This window comes from Haemaphysalis longicornis, unplaced genomic scaffold (assembly GCF_048455015.1).
Source record: "Haemaphysalis longicornis isolate Haplotype H1 unplaced genomic scaffold, Haemaphysalis longicornis Haplotype H1 scaffold_1, whole genome shotgun sequence".
Taxonomy (NCBI): Eukaryota; Metazoa; Arthropoda; class Arachnida; order Ixodida; family Ixodidae; genus Haemaphysalis; species Haemaphysalis longicornis.
Genome location: NW_027526203.1, coordinates 151,451,577 through 151,466,813, shown reverse-complemented (window position 1 = coordinate 151,466,813; position 15,237 = coordinate 151,451,577). Strand labels below are relative to the sequence as shown.

At 49.4% G+C, this 15,237-nt stretch overlaps 1 non-coding gene across 1 annotated transcript; it reads right to left on the bottom strand.

Annotated features, from left to right (window-relative positions):
• Positions 1–4,129: 4,129 nt before the first annotated feature.
• Positions 4,130–4,202, bottom strand: Trnar-ucu (transfer RNA arginine (anticodon UCU)). The gene has a single exon. It is a non-coding gene; the product is annotated as a tRNA-Arg (tRNA).
• Positions 4,203–15,237: the final 11,035 nt, after the last annotated feature.

The following is a 15,237-nucleotide window of genomic DNA, read 5'->3' as shown; positions in this document are numbered from 1 at the left end:
GAATGGAACTTGCGTAAGCGCCCCATCCGTCGCCCTCCTTAATGAGGAAATCGCCTATCGTGAAGATAGCGTCCAGTGAAAAGGCAGTAAATTTCTTGGATTCGCAATGTTCTGTGCTGGTGTTATCGATCTGTTAACATTCGCGCAGATCATCGGGCAATTTGTTGCGGCGCATGGGTTTGCTGATTTCTTCCCGATTTCTGTTGAATTACGTCAGTTTAGTGTGTATGATGCGCCACAAGGGTGCGCTGTGTCGAGATTTGTCGTTTTTGGTTTCATTAAACTCAGTTAGTAAGCGCTCGTCCTGAGTAGTTCTTCTCTTTGTCCCGCGTTTTTCTGCGCTTTTATTTAGTATGTCCAAATTTGCAGCCAGACCAATTCCCCATCTGTTTCTCTTATTGCCACTATCCTCGGTCGACGTACGTATACAGACCTAGTCGAAAGTTCTCATTCCGCAGCGAACGCGCCCCGTAGCCACTGCCATCAAAGGGTCTCGCAGACGTTTGCCGCCTGCGGTGATAAAGGAACCTAAGAAGGAATATTGCTCTGGCGAGTGTGACATGGATAAAAAAGTTGGCTGGCGATTACGATACTCCCTAATTCGATATTTGGGAGCAGCTGTTTAGCTGTTTTGACTGTGCAAAGTATGTTGAGGCAAAGAATTTCAGACAGACGTATTTGTATGGTTACAGAAAACTTGCACCTGCAGTGGTTGACGAAGCACATCTATCGGTTGCCTCGCTCATTGTTCGGACCTCACTCAGGGTTCTGGCGTCGGCGGTGCTGAGCCTCCGCTCTGGCAGCTCGTATAGCTGCAGCGTCTGACGAAGCGCACGACCGGTTGCGTCACTCGCAGTTCAGAACTCACTCCTGGTGGCTGAAGTGCGCTTAGGCAGCACTCACTCGTGGATTCTCTAGACGGTAGCTATAGCTAGCCTGTGCGTCGGCGGCGCGAAGTGCGTCTCAGGATGGGACCGCGAACTGCGTCTTAAAGGAGCCATGAAGAGAAAACAAAAGTTTGTTTTATTCGAAAGATTAGGTGTTTCATAGTACCCCAAGCGCTTTCCCGGAAGCAAATGATGCTTTATTCACTGAGAAATAAGGCAATGTAAGCCAAAATTTTAAATCTCCCGCTAAAATTGCAGATTTCGTCACGTGAACAATGGCGTCATACAAGCCGGTCCATGAAACAGATACTTAGTATGTCGACTCCATATAGCACCCACACGCGGGAGTCGACCGAGACGGCGGCCATTTTAAGAATACTAGTAAAACCTAGTGCACCCGCAGCCCTAGTCATGGAATCGCCTGATCCGGAGAACAAAACTCTCGCCGAGGAGCTCGGGCTTGCATTTAACAACCTCACACCACTTGAACGCTCAATGCTTCTAAGTGCACGAGCGGCAAGAGTTGTGGGATACGCGGTGGACGGGAAAGCGACCATTCCGCGATAGCCACAACAGACGAACGCCCTGCCGTCGGCACCGCTGCCTCGTCAGCCCCGTTGCGACGGACGAATACAGAATGGTACGTATGTGCCGTATTTTTATTACGGTTAATAATAGTTCAACTTCAGTAGCAGTATCGCTTATGCCAGTTGGCCGGTGTCGTGTATGGAAAGCCGTTCGCGCGAGCTCTCTGCTTCGACCAGAAAGATACGAGCGTCAATGCGCGGTGTTTACGGCATTTTTTCCCTCAAGGTCAGAGCGCCTCGAACCCGAAAATTCGTCTGCGCGACGGCGAGATGTCGAGCTCGGCCAGGCGGTAGTTTCGTACGCATTGGCGCACACGCTTGCGTGTTCGTTCGGAACTTCAACCGTTTACTCCACCGTTCTTTGTCATAAAAAGAATGTGCAGTATGTTTCACGGGCATTTAGCTCGCTATGCAAACTGTAAGCCCTGCCTAACATGCGTTTGTTTTTGTCGGCCTCCGCCAATCGCAGAGCATTCCCAAGTAACATCATAGGTTCTGTTGCGGAAAATGAGCTGGTGGGTCGCATGGTCATTTCCTTTTTTCCTAATTGTGTAGCTTATTTGAGCGAAGTTTGCGTTATAAGTGGTGTCGTTATGGTTCTAACGAGGCAATCTTTCGAATGAACCAAACTTGTGTTTTCTCTTCATGGCTCCTTTAAGAAGCGAGCACACATCACCGTCACTCGCACGCCCCCCTCACGTTTTCGCCAAGCGTCACGCAGTCAAGCGTCTCGTGCGGGCACAGCATACTGCCCCCCCCCCCCCCCGCACACTTTCGGAGAAGCGTCTCGGGCCGCCACGGTGAACCGCCCTCCCCTCCCGATTTCTCGGCAGTCTCATGCTCTGCTTTCTTTTACTCTTCGGACTTGCCATCGTTCGCTTGATTACACCGACAGCGACGCCCCTCTGCCCACGAAATGGGCAAAAGGGCTACGCCCTAAAAGAGACCAATGTGTTCCTTCTCGCTCTCTTTTATCCACGCAACCGGCGAGCGTGCCGTTCAAGACAGAGCCACGATTTCAGAACGAGGCTGCTCCGGGCATGGACGCTGCAACGTGGGGAGATGTCAACAAGAATGTACCTACGGAAAACGGGCTTGTAGCAGTTAGGGCGCCAATGAACTGCCCCCAGCGCTAGAGATTTAAGAGGAGGAAAGCCGGCAGTGTACCGGCCATGTTCAGACGAGCGTTGCGGGGGTTATTCCGCGAGCGCTTGATTACACACGCTGATAACCTCCTACAGTGATTTCGAAGCCCTAATATTATCGTAACTCTTCACGCGTGTGAGCGGGCCTTGATAGAGTCAAAAGTATGGCGTGTCGCCTAGTGCGGGAAAACATGGAGCGTTCTAGAGGTCAAATGTGTGTATAGTCTAGGCTCACAGTTCAAACGGTGTATGAACAGTTTTAAAACCGGTTTTAAAAATTGATAAAACCATGAATGATACGTGCCAACAATCGGCCCAGGGGTCGCGAGATATCACGAACATCCGCGCCACTGTATCCTCACGGCGGTGATATGACAGGAAGACTCATTGAGTGCGTTTGGGCGGCAGCTAAATCCAGTTCCTGAAGCCGCCTGGTCTTGGCGCACGCAACTTGTGTAGCCGGATGCCTCCGAGTGTCTTCCGTGATCCTTCCGGCCATACGTTCTTCGGAATAAAGGGGTAACCACACGAAGCGCGAGCGACGGGCGTCCCGAAAAACGTAACTCAATGGGTACAGCAAACAAGTTGTCAAAAAATTCATATACAGGACGCTGGGTGCGACGATAGCGACAGCGACATGCCGTCGCCGTCGCTCGCGTTCGGTCGGAACGAAGCAGCCCACAAGCGAGCGACAGCGACGGAGGGCCCTGGCGGCAATGTACAGATTTTCTCGGTTGTCGCTGTGGCCCACGTTATCCGTTTTCTGTACCCATGGAGTTACCTTTTTCGCGTCGCTCGTCGCTGTCGCTGCATGCGGTATCCCTTAATGTGGTGTCATATGTTTCACCATAACTAAACATTCGGTCTCAAATCGGGGGGAATCAGTTATTTATTGGGCAAGCCGGGTGTTCCGTATGGGACCCGTTACGCGCGAACAACAACGTTGACACTGGCACTGGTCCTTTCTTGGCTGTGAATTGCGCAAAATGCGGCTGTAAAGCTATTTTTAAGAAGCGCATGCTTGTGTCTTGCGGCATCACACAGCTTATCCATGAAGTCACGAGGCCGAGGCGACTTCAAAATTGGGGAATTGGTGCGTCAGCTTCCCCTCGCTGGCCCTCGTGACGACATCTCCTGGCTTTTAATTATTTTTTTGTCCTGAGATATATTATTGCAAGTTCATACGGAGTCATTTCTGTTTTCGGATAAAATTCAGTTGAAATTTTTCCTCTCCATGCATCCCAAGTCTTTCACGATCATTTTCCTGTTTATTTTGTGCGGAATCGCACGCACTCAAAGCAATTGTATAAGACAAGCGTACTGCAGGTTAGGGAGCGCATAGAATGAAACAAACACCCAAGATAACGCATTATTCAAAAATGTGCAGGAGAAATGAAAAGTGGCAAAAACAAATAAACTCGTTTACAACAGGCTTCAAAGGGAATCTTATCGCCTTCGGAGCGCGAAGCCTCGGCCAGTAGGTTACTGAAAAAAAACTAGGCAAACACCCCATCCCTGCCGGGATTCGAACCCGGGACATTTGGATTAGAAGTCCAACGCGCTTTCCACTGCGCCACAGGGACCACGTACGCCGCGCGGCAAGAAGAAGTATAGTAACATAAAGTTGAAGGTAGTTTACACGGGAGCAGGACAAAGAATTGATTGATTTCAGTAAAATTTATTACACACACACAGTGGTGGCTAATTAATGCCCGGTAATAAGGTGGCAAAATGGGCGAGTTGGATAGCATTTATGGTGGTCAGAGCGAACGGAAACAACACACGAAGAAGAGAATAGGCTCCGTGCAGTCAAGTTTGCCGAGCGAGCGCAGCGCCATCTACCGCGCCTCTGCGCAACACTGGGTAGGCCGAGCCTCACCGTCCTGGCCAGCCGCCTGCTTTACACACTGTGCCCGCGCCCTTGCAAAGGCGTCTATCAAGTGGGTAGGTGCGCTATAAGTGGCTTAAGTTTGCGAGATACGCTGCAATGGCGACAGGATGGAGTGTTATCGACTGAGAGGCGTTAAAAGAAACAAAGCCCAGAAGGAAAGCTACCGCCTTCGCTGCCCTGAATCGTTCGAGTTGGGAAGGCTGGTCACAGCCTCACAGGCGGCACATGTCTCCGTGAATTTTTTAGAAAATACAACGGCGATGACTACCAAGCAGATTACATGCTGCTGTCAAAGTAAAGTATATCGGTTTGCCAGCTGTTAGTAGTCGTAAGCTTACAATAAATTGGTTGGTTTCTCTGCATCGTGCATGCGTCTTCCGCGGCGTTTATAATGAAAATTCATGCGGCACGTAACAATCAGCCGTATTTTAATTGTAAGAGAACTAATTGATGGCTGCAACATCTCACCCATTTTTTGGAAAAAATATGATTGTTTTTAAACAAAGTACCGCCATTTGTTTGAAAATAAGCTGTCAAAAAGTCGAAATACCTTCGGCAGTACAAGATATAAAAGCAATGCATGTGGGATTTTCGCACTGCTAATAAATGCTGTTCAATAAAACAAAGTCGTTTTAACGGGGCTCACAACAGCAACATCAGAGAACAATAAAAAATAAACGGAGTTTATGAATATTCTAATATTTGGAGGCCCTGCGTACCCCGTAAAAAAGAAGATGTAGTCTTAAATCGTTCACGGGCATTTCCTGGCGGGCTTGCAGCAAAACCCGTGTACGTTGTGAATGTATTCACGGAAAAGGAGACGGAAGGCACAGAGGTTGAGTCTTCCTTTCGCTCACGAGGCAATACTGCTTGACCTCGTACGCGGAGCAAAAAAACGTGCTCGCTCCGTGATATCGGGGTGGGACGAACTGGCACCAGCGGAAACGAACTGTCAGGGGCGAGGAGCAGGACGCATTCTGGGAATGTTTGGCGATAATTCAAGCCATGAAATTGAAAATCGTCGTCAGGTTCGTTTCCCTGCCACAGCGGCCGCTTTTCCGATAAAGGCGAAAAGCGAAAACGCCCGTGTGTTCGAGATTCCGGAAACGTGAAAGATCCCCAGGTAGTCAAAATTAATCCCGATCCCTCCACTACGGCGCGCCTCATATCCTGTCTGGCGTCGGCGGGTTAATTGAACCGCACAATAAATCAATCGAAAATCACCGCCAGTTCATTCGCAGTTCTCGATGCTTCGCACCCGCCTGATACACATTGGAGCCCGCGTATTTAAGGTAATTATACTTGCTTTGAAGTCAATGCTCTAGCGCGTAGCGCAGCGTACAGACCGCACTACACCCAAACAATTGATCCTGTGAGACGGAGCACCGTACTCGCAAAACCACGGTGGTCCGATTTCAAGAATACAAACAAAACGGCTTCTCTCCAATGCTGTGAACAGCTAATTAATTTGTGCTTTCTAGCTGAAACACAAATTCACTGGAAAAAAAAACAATGTGGAAACGTGAAAACGTGCGCACGAAATGCTCCACCTGGTTCTGGCTATGCTGGGAAGTCAATATCGCTTGACCCCTTCCTCCGTACGCGTAGTCAACAGTTCAGTCCTTCAGTCTATTCCTAGCCCGGTGCGGTAGAATTACTGCCGTATGTTTTAGTTCATATAAAAGTTAAAAATTGCGTATTCTACATTTCATCCGGTGCCGCCAGTCAGGAGCGCAACCGAAACACGAGCACGCTGGCGAGCGGCGGCCGACTCGGTATTTTTCTTCCTCCCCGATGGCGGCGCTGGGTGTCTCGGCTCAGTGTCGCCCTCTGTTCACTGCACGGCGCCTATAGACGACACAGGCGCTGTCGTCTATTCTCTTCTTCGTGTGTTGTTTCCGTTCGCGCTGACCACCATGAATGGTAACTAATGCCCCTCTGTGAGTACGCACAGTGTAGAAAGATACAAGCAGGCACCCAAGTACCTCGGCGGTTATCTGCTGGAATATTGAGATGTGTAGCGTGCACTAACTTCACTAACTGGGAGCGCGTTTGCTCAGAGAAGACTGCTCCGCGTGCCGCGATGTGGCGCTGCGTGCAACAGTAGTGCTAGTGATACAACGACCACAGACGTATTACTACTCACTCTAGAGGAAAAGCTGCCCGGCCAGCCCGTGTATTGAACCGTGCTACGCTCAAGCGCAGCTATGATGATGCCACCTTTACAGCAGTGTCCGCTGACTTTTTGCCTACTAGAGTTGGCGGCAGTAATGGGTATACATCTGGCAACTTACGAATGCCATCATGGCAGCCTGCGTTCGGTTAATGCGCTGGGACATAGAGGAAAGAAAAGGTTCCATGCGCTGGGACATCTTTCGTGTGTCAAAACGTTGAAGTTTTTCCCGGGGTAGGTAGCGAACTCTTGTGCCATACTAACGCGTTAGATGCAGTGTTGAATTTGCCGCAACTTATAAGGGTAGCGCGTATACAGCCCGTACTTCGTACGCTCGAAGGTAGCTTTTGCGAATGCGTCAGTGGAGTTCGGTCGTCGCTTCGGAGTTGACCGAACGTGAGTTTTCTCGCCCCTCCGCTTCGGAGGGACTCCTTTTCGGCGGCCCGTTGTCCGCGCGGGCCATCGCCCTGGATTTGGATCTCGCCCGGCTTTCGCTCTGCTTTTGCGGGCCGTCGAGTGCCAGCTACCGCTCCTCATTACCCGTCTGTCGGTCGCACACCATTCGAGCGAACTCGGAAGGGGACGCAACCGCCGCAGACTTCGCTCCTCGTCACAGCAAGCTCGCCTCTACGCTTCACCGTTCCCGTCGAAGCTTCTCGTCTCCCGGAAGCAAAATGATGACAGCCAGCTGAGTTCGAGGTGTGCTGTGTGCGACGGAATCGACCACAGTGGAACTACTTTCTCCGCCCCCTTATTCCCAATCCTGGACTGGTTTCAATGCAGGTGAGCTCCCATGAGAGCTAAATAATATCCCCAGTCTACTTCTTTTCCTTATTCCTTTAGAAATGAATCACTTCCCCCTGATTGTTTTTTTCTGATTCTGATGCGCTGTTTCTCTATATCTTTTGTGTGTCGTAAAAGAATTCAGTTGATGGCCAACGGTAAACCTGTGTAGTCTCTTTGTTGCCCCATCTCTACAGCGCTATTTTAACATGTTTCACACTCCTCCTTTCCCCTACCTGGATGCGTCAGCCTGTAGTCTCTTCGCGCTCCGTCGAGGTGCTCTTTAAAACGGCTTGGTTTTCTAGCGAATGGAATTTCGAACTTGAGAATGATACCAAGTAATGCCTGTAAATGTAAATCGTAAATGTTATTTCACTTCATGGTAAACAAACATGCTTTTTTCGGTTAATGCCTGTCTACGGTGCCCCTGCAGCAGGTGTGTCCACTTTTTATCTCCAATTCAAATGCTTTTGGGCAGTGGCCTTTAGCTTAGATTCAATAACCATGAAATACCCAAGCCTGATATTACTATGTTATGTGCATCAAGAAACTCACTCGAGGGATTTTTTCTCGTTCTAGGTAGGCTTAGAAGGTTGGGCATTGGTTGTATGCTTGAGGGACGTCACACATATCACTGTTGCCGGGTTGCTTTATGTCGCAGTTAATGTATTTGATAGCAACTTAAACAAATCTCAACAAAAGCAAACCAGAGAATAGAAGGGTGTCATGCAACACACGCAGTTCCATTTTGGGTTGGTGGTAATTATAGCTTGCAGTATTTCCAAACACAAAAATATAGTACAAATGTTCTTAGTATCACTGCAGGGCTCCTTACCTTTTAGAATTTCACGTCCCCCCTCTCCCAGAATAAAGAGGAAAATAATGTGAGGAACCAACTTGCTCCGACTAAGCTAAGGCACATTTAAAGCCAATAAACAGACACTAGTACAAGCCAAAAACCTTTTTGAAGAATACTCACCTTGAAGAAAAAAGACATGCACTGGAGAAGAGCACAAGAATGAAATAAAACTAATACTTACAGAGGCAGTATAAACGAGCAAAAAATGAACAAAAGGAATGCAACTCTACAAGTCAGTTAGGTACAAAACCTTGCAACAAAGGTGGAGCTCCACTTCAGAAAAATTAAAAAAATTAAAAATTATGTACTTTATTTACTTCATTTACACAGCAAATCAGTCATGTTTCAGGTGTTTTGGATGAGGTAGATCTGAAACGGTCAAATCAATTCTTGTCTTGAATAAGTAGAGTAAAGTCCATATAAGAGAAAATCACACACAGGAGCTGTATAGGGCTTAACCAGCACTCATTCGTTTGCTCATTTTGTCGTTTTGCCTGCTTATTTTATGCCTTTTCTTCTTTTTCGTCCGTGGTGTTGTCTTTGTACTAGCCATTTCCACGCCCTCTTTTTTTATTTTCTCCCCATTTTGTATGTTTTCTTTTATACCAGTCCTTTCTTTCCCTTTCAAGTCCCCTATTAACATTTCCTTGTGTAGCGCAGCCAGCCGGACAGTTCTTCTTTCCTTGATTGACCTCCTTACCTTTCTTATACTGTTTCTTCCTTTCTTTCAGCTCGCACACTTGTTCGTCTTACCCTCGCTGTTAGCTTCACAAACTAAAGGCCTGGTGCGATTACTGCTGGTGAAATAAAATTTGTTTGATGAGAATTCCTCGTAAATAGAAGCCCCATTTTCTTTCTGCGTTTCTTTTTGCTTGTTCTCGATCGCAACCAAAGAGTAACGTACTATATGTGTTGTAAGCATGAAAATTAATGTAGTTATGTATATGCACAGGATTTTATTGGGTTCAGCGTGCTCAAATAACTTCTCATGTCTCAAACAAAACTGGTGGAAGGATGAGAGGGCAAGGCTATAAATGTGAAATTTGTGTTCTTGCTTTTTGTTGCCGGAAGTGCGACACAAAATATCGTCTGTGCTGTGATGAAGTACATGATACACAGGGGCTGATGGCATTATGACGCCCTTATTATTTTTGATGAAAATAAAAATGCTGGTGACCTCTATCTGAATGAGCATTAGCCAAAACTTTCATAATCAGCTACAGCATTACCGGCACCCAGCTCTGTTAATCTGACTTTGTCATCATCCTTGTTGCTGTGAGTACACTGGAATGGAAGCGTGAAAATACAACAAAGTCTGGCATGGCATCTTTGTGGCCACCGGATGACGTTGGCATAAATAAAAAGGCTGTGCTACGCATATTGAATTCCTTGCTTCTATTGCGTACGCATATCGAATTTCTTCCTTCTATCGCATATCGCATTCCTTCCTTCTATCTGTTGCATGCAGCTGAAGAACATCTCCAGGTGGTCTTTATTGAACCGATATGTGCAAATGTAACTGCCTCAAAAATAAAAAAATGAGAGTTTCATTTACTGTCTCTTATCTAATGACTGCTATATGCAATACAGATCTCTGAATACTCTACACTAGTGAATAAGGATAGACCCATGATAATCAATTTAATTCACGTGCTATAGGCATGTTTGGCAGCTTTTTCAATATTAACTACTACGATTCAAATAATAAGGTGCAATAACTAATTTATTGGCCCACTCAAATTCATTTACTTGTAAACGGAAACGCGTGAATGTACGTTAGCTCAAGATGCTTCCAAAAGCGGTTTCTATAGACAAACGCATTTCTGACCAACCCGCTCGAACTTCGTGCAAAACCTCCTTCAGGTGGGGTGGTCCTGACAACGGGGCGCGAACGGAAGCGGCAGTTTCCCTTCATTAGCGAAGGTGCGCAGTGAAGGTTCGAATAACTTTTCTTAACCTCCCACCAGGTTTCTTAGCCCAGATATCAGCACCTAAAGCTCGCATGAATAATGTTTACTCCTACGCCTCCTCTGTTCAGGTATATACGTGAGCCATATGGGAGTGGAAGAGCAAGTAGACGTAAAGAAATAACTTCGCTGATCCATCGAGTTTCAGAAATGTGTCTTGCAAGACCATCAATTTCCTGAAGACGACAAAATTTCGGCTTCAGCAAGACCATCAACGAAAAAGAATACGACGCCCAGATGGAGAAGCTGACAGACGCCGTCAAAAACCTCTCAGCCACCGTCAACAACCTGACGGTTGTTAGGGTTTATTCCCACACACTATACAACCGCTCACTTCTTCGACCACTCCACGACTCCCCCCGAGCCCCGAGTTCCCCGGCGCGCACACGCCGCACCGCGCCCAGAGGGCGCCACCTACTCCACCATCCCTCATGGATGGATGTCCTCACAGCCTGCTCGCTTCAACTGTGAAGCAGCCGCTGACCACGGGGGGGTGGTACTTGAGTAGCTGGTCCACGTGAGCAATGCCACAGGTTCTGCCTGTGCTTGGATGGACCAGCTTGAACGTGCCATTGCAAACGCAATTTGCAAACGCAATTTGCAAACGCAACATTGCAAACGCAATTTCAGGGATGTGGAGGTCCCAGCTTTTGTGATCATTGCAGTACGCACGTAGAGACTGCTTTATTGTACCATTGTGCCGCTCTACCATTTGCCCAGCTGGGCTGTACGGTACAGTGTGGTGTTCTGCAATGCCCCACTGTCTGAGCAAGCTCTTCCACAGTCTACTGACGAAGGGCTTGCCATTGTCACTGGAAATAGCTGTGGGTACTCCATGCCTTCAAAAGACCTCGTGCATTCTGCTGGCTATCTGCTGGGTGGTTGCTGCTTTCAGTGGGAACAGCTCAACGAACTTCGTAAACTTTTCAATGATGACGAGCAGGTACTTGTTCCTGCGTGGACTGCTAGGCAGTGGACCAATCAGATCCACACTTTGATTTTCCATCGGTGCTGCTGGCCACTGGCTGGCCATAAATCCCTGTGGCTTCTGGCGGGTTGCCTTTGTCCTCTGGCAGACCTGACAAGAGCGGACGTACTTGGATACATCACCACGCATGCCCAACCACACATACTTGTCAGAGATGCGCCGCAGTGTCTTGAAGAATCCAGCGTGGGCACTTGTTGGATGGTCATGGCCCATTTGCAAGACCAAGGGGCGAAGATGAGCAGGCAACCAGGCAACTGTACGGTCGCCACGGTTCTGCACTAGAAGTCCTGACGACTCAATGCGGGACGTGGATGCCAGATCCCCCACACGGCGGCTTTCGGCATTGTCTTCCTGCAGGCATTCACCTTGGACAGTCGTTGCTATGTCCCGCAAAGGGGGTCATTTTGCTGTTCCTGTGCCAGTTTCTCAGCACTATTCACGGCAGTCAGCTCTTCAATGGTAGTCACCAGGCAGTTGTCGGCTAACTTGACTGAGCCTTCATCCGAGTGCAACTGAAGTGGGAACAGGGTCTCGGGTAGGCCCTCAGCAACATCATTAGGGCTCGCTTCAACTGGTGCCCGGCTTAAAGCATATACTGGCATGTTAGCCTTCCCACGGCGGTGTTTGATTTTGCACTGGAACCCATGAAGACGCAGCACCCATCTTCGCACCCGGGGAGATGCCTGCTCAGTGGAAAACATCCAGGCCAGTGATGAGTGGTTACAGTGGATTTCAAATGCTGTGAATTCTAAGTAGGGCCGAAATTTGTCCACAGCCCATACAACTGCCTAACATTCCCACTCTTACACTGTGTTATTAAACTCGGCATCTGACAGCCCTCTGCTGATAAATGAAACTGGCCTGAGAATGCCATCCTGCTGCTACAGTAGCACTGCTGCTATGCCAGCACTGCTGGAATCTGTCTCAACAACAAATGAGTGCTCGACGGTGGTTGATGCCGTCGAGCACTCTGACCATCAGGGCCTGGAATGTGGCAGGCCCTCCTGCCACACCAAACGGCATCCTTGTGAATTCGAAAGTACCCCTGTGGCATATGAACGCAGTCTTCTCGATGTCTTGTTCTCGTAGTGGGATCTGGAAGAACCCTTGGGTGAGGTCGAAGCTTGTGAACCATCTGGCGTTACCCAGCTGGGCCAACAAACAATCGCTGCGTGGCATCGGGTACACTGGGACCGTGGTTCGGGAGTTCAGGGATCGGTAATCTATGGCCACGTGGTAGCCTCCCGACTTTTTGCCCACCAGGACCGGTGCACTTGTCCAGCGGCTGTTGCTGCGTCTGATCAGGCCTGCACCCAGCATTTCATCCAAGCAGGAGTCCGCGATGCCTTTTTCTTAGCGTTGACTGGGCGCAGCTTGGTGCGCACGGGGGCACTGTCACCTGTGTCAATGGAGTGCTCGACCAGGCTGGTGCAACCCGGAGAATTGGTAAATAGTGCCCCATACTCCTCTACCAAAGCCTCAAATCTGCCTTGGCCGTCTGACTGCTGTTCCGAGTGAACCGCCGTGCTGCAGGTCATCAAAGTGTTCGAAGGGTGCTCCAACAGTCATTCGAGGCAGTAGGCGCCCTCCAATGGTTCGGGGGTGGCCCTTTTGTCAGCCTTCGCAAACGGTACTACCAGCTGTGGCTCCATGCCCACGGTCCACCCTCCGAGGCTAATGTTTAAGGATATGCCCGTGGCCGTCAAGAAGTCCCGGTCCAGCATACTATCCTGGCGCAAATCAGGCAGGCACAAAAATCTCTGTACGTGACAGCCGCCGTCCCACTTTATTTGGCACCTGATGGAAGTGGTGCTTTGGGACCAACCTGATGCCAGGCGTAGTTTCCACAATTCCCGCTTCCTTTTGGCTCCAGCTGAGCACGCTGCGCTGATAGCCGGAGGTCCGAGAAGGCCCACCCTGGATCCTGTGTCGAGCAGCGCGCGGAACGTGCAGTTCCCGATTCGAACCTCCAGGATTGGCTCCCTCTTTCCGGCCGTAGATGCAACTTGCATTGCGGCGCAGTAGACACTCACCGGGCCTGTGCCTACTGGCGCCAGTTTCCGGGGCACTGTGCCTGGAAGTGCCCTGGCTGGCGGCACAGGAAGCAAATGCCACGGCCCTGTCGGCGTCCCGTCGCACAGTTGCGTGCGATGTGGCCGACGCCACCGCATCGCCGGTAAACAATTTGCTGTCGTCCCGCTGATGGTTGTTGTGGCAGGGCGCCGCTGGGCGGAACGGCTGGCCACCTATCGCGGTGGTACGAAGGCTGCACCGCAGCGGGGTGGAGCGGCCACGCACACGCGGGTGCCCCTGCTACCACGAAGGAGACGGCGTGCTGGCCCATTGTAGCGACGTTGGAGACGCCAGGGGCTGTATTGGCCAGGTCGCGCGTAACCTGGTTGGCCTTGGGCGGCGGGGGCCAATACTGCTAGTGTGCACATGTGGGTGAAACTAGTGTGCACATGTGGGTGAAAGTCATGAAGATCAAATATGAGCCAGTTGTATGAGCAGCAGGGGGAGCGATACAGAAACAACTTTCAACGAGGAAGATTTTGCTTTGAAGAAAATGTAGAGGAAATTGGTCTAGTATTGTGTGCATTGGCTCCACTCATCAAACTGCTGAGAACAGTTTTTAATTTCTTGCTTTACAAAACTGCCTGTAGCTCAGTGCAGGGTTTTTGGGGGGTAATTTTGACCACCTAGAAATACTTACCTAGCGTGGTAAATCAGGACTGCCACTGCTGATGTGATATCATGCTTTTTTCTTCTTTTTTAGATGCGACGCATCTCTTGCTCTGGGGCATGTCCCTCCGCCGTCGGCGTCGGCGTCCGCACACCAACTGCGCATGCGCAACTCTCCCCCGTTCTTCTCTCCAACAGCTGTGCGCAACGCTCTCACTCCGTCGCATTATCATAACAACAGTTGCGCGTGTGCGCTTCGCTGCTCTGGGTGCGTGCATGTGTGCGCTATCTCACTCCGTGTCATTATTATAACAACAGCTGCGCGTGTGCGCTTCGCTGCTCTGGGTGCGCGCATATGTGCGCATGCGCGCGACTCTCCCCCCCGGCTCCTCTCCTTTAAAAATCGGGAATATAAGCGGGGGAGCGCACGGCGCCGGATCAGTCCAGCGCTCGCTCTCGCACTTGACTTGACTTTGCTTGACGATACCTCCGTGCAAGATATTCCGATGAAGACGTGATGGAAGCAACAGTCCCTTCAGCGAGTGGACTGACGCAATCCAATGCCAGCGTAAGTCCAAAAGCTCCCCCTGATGCGTCGCATCACATCAGGGTTCCCTCGTGGGAAGATGGGCGTAATTTTTGTGTTAAAGAATCCTTTATACATTTATTTACTTTACAAATTTTTGTGCTTCCACAGGCAAATGCATGCGGGCTCAGCTGCGAGTTCGTGTGCTGTTTACACGCTTGTTTCTTCTCGCAGTTGCATGCTAGATGTCTCCAATTATCTGTCCTATACTGTTCTTAGTGCAAGTCGACATTCATTATTTACGTTGTCTTTAAGGACTGGCCAATAAAGGAAGCATGGTTGCATATTGAAATTCATGCCTTACAGTAGACAAGCGAGTTTCCTAGAAACTCCAGTGGTGTGTTCGTAGCCTGACATTTAGGTTTCCGTACTGTTGAACCCAGTCGTAGAGGCTAATGCACTCAGGAGACTGAAAGAACGTGTGAATGTGGAGAGCTTGTTGGAATCGCCGAGTGTAAGTTGACTGCTTTTTAACTTGTGCGTACTTTTTTCGTTTGGCATCGACTGGATAGCACAAATGTCATGACCAGTGGCATACCACAGGCCAGTTTAGAGATGCATGCTAAATAATGACCCCCACCCACTTAATACTACATGCGGTCTTGCCCTTTTACCTAATGTATGCTGAAAATAGTGTTGATATTTGTTTTACTTCAACAATTTCGGATGTGCCCTTGCCTAGTATGATC